The sequence below is a fragment of the Bactrocera neohumeralis genome, chromosome 6 (assembly GCF_024586455.1).
Source record: "Bactrocera neohumeralis isolate Rockhampton chromosome 6, APGP_CSIRO_Bneo_wtdbg2-racon-allhic-juicebox.fasta_v2, whole genome shotgun sequence".
NCBI lineage: Eukaryota > Metazoa > Arthropoda > Insecta > Diptera > Tephritidae > Bactrocera > Bactrocera neohumeralis.
This window is the reverse complement of record NC_065923.1, coordinates 54132879-54141494: the sequence shown is the minus strand read 5'-3', so window position 1 is coordinate 54141494 and position 8616 is coordinate 54132879.

Sequence of the window (8616 nt, the reverse complement as noted above, 5' to 3'; positions counted from 1 at the left end):
AGTGTGCGGATTCCCCGCAAAAGTGAAAAAATACCGTTCTTCGATTCTACCAAGTTTAGTTTTAGTTCAAGAGAAAGAATTGTCAAATATGGCATTCCAAAATTTGTTATTATACATACATACCACAATTTGTGAAAATGAAATGGTAGTTTTGAATAGAAAAGTAAAAAAATGTTCAAAAGAGTTCGTCTTCACATAATTTTCGCCTTCTCAATGAAAACAAATGGTAATCGGAAGGGATCAAGTTTGAGTTTTTGAACCGGGACATTGCCATGAAACAGAATGGCTTTGCCGTTTGGTCCATATTTCGATCAATTCATGGTTCAAATTGACAATTTTTTGCCTGTAGCGATTAGTATTAACAGTTTCACCAGGTCTTATTCTCATTCTTATCGAATCGATCTTCTTTTGCAGTCGATGATAATGGTTGTCCCGAATTAACCCATGATTTTCTCTATTTGGAATTCTTAAAATAAATTCATTTTCATCACCAGTGACAATTCGATGCAAAACTGATTTCCTTTTATGTCTTTGAAGCAAAATCTTACAAATTTTCGCTTTTCCATTTGGCATTAATGCAATCAGATGCCATGCTAACCAAACAAAAAAGTTAGGATCGTTTACAACAAATGTTTCCTACCAATACATTTGTATCTTAACGCTAATTTCATACTAGTACACCTGGTCAATGTTAAATCGTATTTCTTTATTGATCTCAGACTGGAATTAAAAAAGTATTTCTCTGAGTCTATATCTTCATTCTTATGATTTTTTTTAAATTTTATTTAAGAAAAACATATACAATAGTATTTTGCCAGCTATAACAGTTTCCCATCTTTCCCACTTTGTGGATTCCATCCCAAAAAACCTGCGCCAAAATAGAAATGAGCTATTTACTGATGGTTTCATTTTTCATCATATACAAAGTCTTAATGTCTATCTACAAAAAACATAACGGAGATAAGTAGTTCTATTGATGGCACCAAAATGGTCTGAACACAACAAAGGAACGTGATATGAAGATAAGGTCTTACGTTAGTGTAAAAAATGGCGCTGCCAGCACTAATTGAGCTCGAAGAGGCAGCGCTCTAACCTACCTACCTACTTCTACAATCCAACAAATAAATTCCTCTTCAGGCAGATTGCTTTTCGCCGCCTCCTAGGAGCATTTAAAGAACTTTCCCTGATTGCGTCGACGACATTGAACACCTTACCGACTGAATTACGGACGCTATGGACTTCAAACAAGCAGAAAGTTATTCGGCTAAGCTGTTAACACCTTCGATAAATCTTACACAGTGAATACCATCCTCGGAGTTCAATCACCACCTATAGCAGAAGAAGGGTCGAGCTGCCTCACGAATCTAGAGTCACCCCCGCACAACTTTTTCCAGGATACTATTATGTGTTAAATACCCATTTATCTAAAATTAACGTCAACATACCAAAAAATATGCCACGCAAGCAAGTTGGATTTGCATACTAACTCATAATTACATAAAATAAAATTTTTTAAAAGTTCAAAAGTTTCATCCCTTTGAACTGCAACACAACATCTCTTTCCACATATTCAATCCCCTTGGCTCAATTCATTTGGCACCCAATTTCCTTGCCTTTTCTTGCCTTTGAAAGCTGTTTGAGTGGTTTCCAAAGATTATGCGAGGCCTTCTGGTACTAGGCAGTAATCAGTTCCTTATCTTCGAACTTGTTTGGTCCCCATGACTCATGGAATAATAATCAAGTTATGCCATCTTTCGGCAAAAAAATTGCAATGAAATTGCAATTTACGCGCTAGTTTTCCTACGGGGACGCCGTACTTATTCCTTGCACTTTGACTCAAATCACGTGGGTTGCATTTAGCCAAGCGACTGTTGTAACCAGCGAAAGGAGAACTAGCTCAAGTAGAGTGGAACAACTTTTGTAATCTGATTGCGGACCAAATAGGTCAATGGTACGTAATGCCATGCGCTGTTCTACGCAATATGGTCGCGATTCACTTTTACGTATTTCTTGTTGCATTGCAGCCTTGCTTGGTGAAATACTCAATGAAGTTTTAACATCACCCTTGCGCAGTTATTCAATCAACACGAGTATGCTTGCTACCCGTGAGCAACAGCCAGATTTAGACCAAAGGCAAACGCCTGATAGTATGCTTCGGGCATTTGCTTATGTAAAAATGTATCGCAGACACGCGTAAAGGTTCGCGTATTGACATATGTATATGTACATATATTCATATAAATATAAATAAATGCACGTGTATACGAAAACAAAGATCCATAAATATATTTTATGTATTAATTTTTTTTTTGTGTTTTGCTCGAAAGTATACGCGATGATGCTGCTGCGTTTAAGTGAACTTGAACTTACGCCGTCTGCACATAAATAAACTTACACGTGTAGGCATACGCAAGCTTTTGCCAGCGCTTGTATGTGTGCGCGTGCTTGTGTGCTCATAACGCTTGTGCGTACAGACGGTTGAAAAGAAACCGAAATCATTCATACAACCCACACGGTTCCAGGCAGAGTCATTGATCAAAGCGTGCGTGTCACATAGTCCCAGCCACACAAACACACACATACTAACGGAAAGCTTTCGTTACTCGCCACCTATTACGACAGGAGGCAAGCGGTGACAGCACAGAATCCTTCTTTTGCGAAACACCAATCTGTATGTGGGTGGCATTGAGTTTGGGCACTTTAGAAATCTGCTGCGAAGCCCAACAACAACTGCAATGTTGCGAAACTTGTAAAGAGGAAATAAGGGAAATATTGCAAAGCAATATTGTCCTTGAATTCGAAGTTCGGTTGCTTGCAGGGCGAACTTATTTAATCGACCGTATTTATGTGGCGGGACTTTTTGCGTGGGCAGCACCCTTGCTGGCGGCCAGGGGAAGGGCAAGCCAATCTGTTAAAAATTTTAATATTTTCAATGATAGAGAGAGGTGAAAATCGAGTATTCTTAAGGCAATTTGCGTTATGTGGACCACTTTGTGGCTGTTTTACTTTCTGTAATTATTTTCTTAGCCAAACATTTTTAAAGTATTAAAAGAATAGTTTATAACCAACGTTCATAAAACACAAGGTTACGACCACCTTGACGTCATTGAAGCAATATCGTCATACTTACAATGGGACGAATGTGAGAAACAAAAAATATTATTTATGTGATATTTATTATAAAGAGTGGCACTTGTAGGAAAAGAACATTTTTTTAGTGGGCGTGGCCTTCCTTTAAATGGTCAAGTGTACAAATCTTTTAAATTACTGAAGTCAACTCAACCAAGCTTGCTGAGAAGAAGTCCTTTTAGCATTTCTTTATAGACTCTGAAAATGGGTGAAATCAGATAAAAACAAAGCCCACTCCACATATTACAGTTAAGTTGAAAACTACTAAATGAGCTACAACATTAGATTTCACAATCAGGATGGCAAGGAAGGGCTTTATAGGAACTGGCGTAAAAACTGTACAATGGGCGTGGCACCGCCCATATCTCAGGAACTACTTAAACAATTTTAACCAAACTTGGCATGTGGGGTTATCTAATGCTATGGAAATGGACGAAATCGGTTGACAACCCGCCTACTTCCACTTAAAAAACTTCTTGTTTCATCTGATTCTTTCACTTAACAGTATTCAAATTAAACATCATTAAAGTTACTAAAGTAGAACTTTGCCCAAATCGTGTCTTAAGGTATTTAATCTAACGGACACAAATTGTAGAAATCTGATTATAAATTACGTCAAAAGGTAAAATTGGGTCAACACTTCTTTTAGCCCCATATTCTTATATAATAGATATATTTTCGAACTCGATCAATATGCGAGAAATCTTAATAAATTCCGAAAGAATGGATTAAACCACGGGAGAGTTCAATTTCAAGTTTTGCCAATACCTGAAGGTGTTTCCCAGGTCTCGATCCTTGCATACACCCGAACTAGCCACTTCCTTACTTGTTTTCCCATCACTCACTCGGGTTTTATTCATATTTTTACGTACAATTACCCAATGCATACTTCTTCCTCGTTTCGAATTTTTAAACCCGATATTTGAAAAATTCAAATTTTTGCCAGGGTGATCCATTTCGAGGTTCCCTACTTAAAAAAAAATAAAGAAACTTCAAATTTAATGGAAGGAATATTCTTTGGTATTTATATTTTGAAGATTATCTTTTTCAAATGTTGATCGCGGCTTCGACTTAGATGGTCCATCCGTTGAGTCCAATTTTCGATGACTCCTTCTAAAATTTCGACTGGTAGAGGGATTGTTCGAATAGACTTTAGACTTTGTACAGGAAAAAGTCTAACGGTGTGATATCACACGATCTTGGTGGACAATCGAGTGGCCACATGAGAAATTATCTGCTCACCGAAGTGCTCTCAATAAATCCATAGATTGACGCGATATGTGGAAAGTGACGCCGTTTTGTTCAAATCAAATATCGCCGAGATCACGAATCTTAATTTCAAGCACAAATTGTCGGTTATTATGGCGCGATAACGGTCGCCATTAACGGTTACGTTTACACCGGCAAGCCACACCAAACCGTTGTTTTTTCTGGATGAAATGGTAGCTCTTACCTATTCAGGTTGCTCTCCGGGATGGAATGCGGCAATTTTGCTTGTTTACATACCCATTGAGCCCGAAATGGATCTCTTCGCTGAACAAGATTTGGCTCGAAACGGCAAAGCGATGTCGCTTGGGAAGCCACTTGGGCTTCAGTTCTTGCACAAACTGCATTTTGTATGCTTTCAATTTAAGAGCTTGAAGTAAAATGCGCCAAGTCGTTCCATACGTCAGTCCGAGTTTCTGCCGAACGGCGCCTAATCGACTCTCCACGATCTTCGTGTACGTTCTCAGCTACGACTCCTAGTTTTTCTTCCCTGCGTGCTGGACGTCTATTAGGTCAAATATTATCCAATAATGTCGCAAGATGGGTGATGGTGTTCGAATAGTACGCTCAGAAAGCCGATTATGTTGAACTGTGTAATAATGTTGAACGATTTTTAAACTTTGTTCATGCGTAAATCTTTCCATGATGAAATGCCAAACAATACTGAACAAAAATAACATGACAGCTTGACACGACCCGGGCTTGATCTGTCAAAGGAAAGGCTATTGAAAAAACGACCTACGTTTGGATCACCCGTATTACTCGAGCCAGCATAGAGCCCCTAAAAAATATTAATGAGGGGATATAAACAACTTCTTCTACTTTTAAGAAAAAGAGGACCGCGTAACACTCCTATTATGTTTGAGATCTCTCCTTGAAGAAATAAGTAAGGTTGATTAGACAGAATGCAAAGCATGTGCTGCTGATGATGAAACCTTTGCGTATTCCGCTATCATCATATCGGTCTAAATGAAATTCTATGCCCAGAAAATCTTACACACTTTTAAAGTCCAGCTTCAAACGATTTGTTCATTATTTCATTAATAACTTAAATATGTGTATAAATTTCTTGCATGGTTCCCAAACAGCCTTAACTGTACTCCACTAGTTAAATGTATCATATTGAGACGCCCACTTCATAAAGAGAGAGACATTTCCGCTGTCTTAGGTAAAACTTACGCACAATATTTGCTTATGAAGGTTTGGGTGTTTTGCCATTTTACTGACTTGTTCACCTAATTTTTAAACTTCGAAAGAATTTCCACAGCTACTACCAGTCTACAAGGTGTAAAAGTAGGCCCGCCCAAACATAGTGCAATACGTATCACACTCTTTATATCAAATGAAAATATACCATTGGCAGTTTATAATAATTTTAAGTTTGACTGCCACATCTATAGCAAGTACATATGTATGGTATGTACTTACATAAATATCAGTGAACACACAGTAAGCATGAACGATGACTACCGTATTTGCAGGCCTAATAAGGAAATCCCAGACTATTTTCAGGTGTGGTAAATCGCAGAGGTCTGGTAACTTCCTTTTCTTCCTCTAATTTTAAAAATCCTACCTAGATGAATTTTCTTAAGTATTTTCTGCATTATGTGATGAATACAACTTTATACTCGGCTTAGACGGAGCAGAACAGAAAGAGAGAGAGGAAGGAGAAAGAGAGCAATAACTCTGTAAAATTATCTTATCAGCGGTTGCAGTCATTAATGAGATTTATAGCGGGATTCTGTAACCAGTCTCTAGTCTCTATTTGAGACATTTTGGCAAAGTTCAATTTGAGACTAGTTACTTTCATAAACAGTCCTAGCGTTAGTCTCAAAATATTGAGGCCTGGTAGTTAGCAGGTCACAAAACTAAAAAGGACTCTTGTCTTCCATTTTGAATATACTGAATAGAGATCATCATAGATATTAATCGATTGTCGTTTCTTTATATTTTGTAAGCAACTCAAACACGAAAAGGTTCAAAATAAATCAATTTTACATAAATTTCGTACATATTATGAAACAAAGTCAACTTATATTTTTATTTTCATTGATAATTATGTTTATATGTATATATATTTATTTTTCATTCAAGTTAAAAACATCTCTGAATAATGCGGGATGAGTCACTTACAGAATAACGACCGCGTCTCTAACTTAAAATCTAAATTTAGTCTGTCTCAAGTTTCTCCCCAATTTAAGTTACTGAATCAAAGGATGCTTATGTCCGAGCATTTTATAAAAGTTTGCCACGAAGTTTTGGAACCTAAAATGAAACCAAGAGGCACTATAAGTATATCGTCACCTGAAATGCAAAATAACGTAACAACATGAAATTTACGAATGAAACACGAAATAAAATAAATGGTCGATTTTAATATTGGTTAAAACTGGTTCATATATGAGCGCAGTACCTGGAAATATTGGACATATGTAATATTATGTATGTAATTTGAAGTAGTGAATCGTAATCAATAAGATACTGAATTTCGAATTTTTTGATGATACGTTATTTTTCATTTCAGGTGACGATATGTATATATGTATATATAAATTATCAGCGGGATGAGCTGAAACAACCGCGAACTCTCAGTTTCTCCCCAAGAGTCTGTTTTTATATCGGAACTATTATAGCCTGATAAAAAATGATCAAAGTCAATCTCCGCGAAAATTTATTATTTGATAATCTATGCGATTCGGCGTGGATCATAAAAGAATGCTACAATCTCCGAAAAGATTGTTTATATCGGATCACTACAGAATATATGTAGCGTTCATATAAACTGATCAAACAAAATCAAGTTCAAGAATTTCGTAAAATATGTTTATTCCTTTGATTCGATTTGAGGGTTTTTAAGGTACATAAGTATATCAAACATTGTCACGTTGTCGACGAACTAGCAAAACGTTTTCCATTGGATTCAAACGGTTGTCTGCTTACGTTTTCAGAATAAATTTTACAAATGCTATACGCTGCAGTTGAAATTAATGTTTTTATTGGTTAATAAGAGAAGCTAGTCTTATTTGAATTTACGAGCCCAATTGAACAGTTGGTACTCAGTTCCCAACATAATCCATATTGTTTATGTCTGATATATTCTGACTAGCGTAAATATTTGCACGAATGATAAAGTCGCATTTGAATTCGAAATATATCTACAGCAAATTATTTTACCTGTTCAATTTGTTAACTGGGATAGGCTTTGTGTACGACGCACTTCTTCTACGTGGGATGTACTGTTTTAGCATAAAAGGCCTTTATTATGCTTTGCTTAGTTGTGAAAATGTGCTTGATGTGCCTAACCGATCTTGTTCTTGTTGCGTTGGCTGAGGCAGCGTTGACTGTCTGGGGACTACTTCCATGGTTAGTGCTGTTGGTAGACAAATTTTCAATAAGAGAAGCTGTTATTAGAGACTCTTTTAGAATGTATGTATATGTACGTATAATTCATAAATACATTGTGTTGATACCCTTCCTCTTCGAAGACATTTTATTAAGAACTTCACAGAAGTTTTTGAATATTTACATTTTTTTTTTAAATTAAATAAATATGTACCTACATTTTTTCTATGTGAAATATGTAAAATTTAGTTATAAAAAGTATTTCGTAATTAAAAAAAAAATCTAAGAAAACTCGAAAATTCACACAGCAAAAGTGTTGATCTTCTTCTTCTTTACTGGTGTAGACACCGCTTACGCGATTATAGCCGAGTTAACAACAGTGCGCCAGTCGTTTCTTCTATTTGCTCCGTGGCACCAATTGGATATTCCAAGCGAGGCCAGGTCCTTCTCCACCTGGTCCTTCCAACGAAGTGGAGGTCTTCCTCTTCCTCTGCTTACCCGGCGGGTACTGCGTCGAATACTTTCAGAGCTGGAGTGTTTTCGTCCATTCGCACAACATGACCTAGCCAGCGTAGGCGCTGTCTCTTAATTCGCTGAACTATGTCAATGTCGTCGTATGTATAACTCGTACAGCTCATCGTTCCATCGAATGCGATATTCGCCGTGGCCAACGCGTAAAGGACCATAAATCTTTCGCAGAGATTTTCTCTCGAAAACTCGCACCGTCGACTCGTCAGTTGTTGTCATCGTCCAAGCCTCTGCACCATATAACAAGACGGAAATTATGAGTGACTTATAGAGTTTGGTGGAGAGGACTTTACTTCTCAATTGTCTACTTGCAAAAGTGTTGATACTCCTGCAATAAAAAAAGTGAAAAGT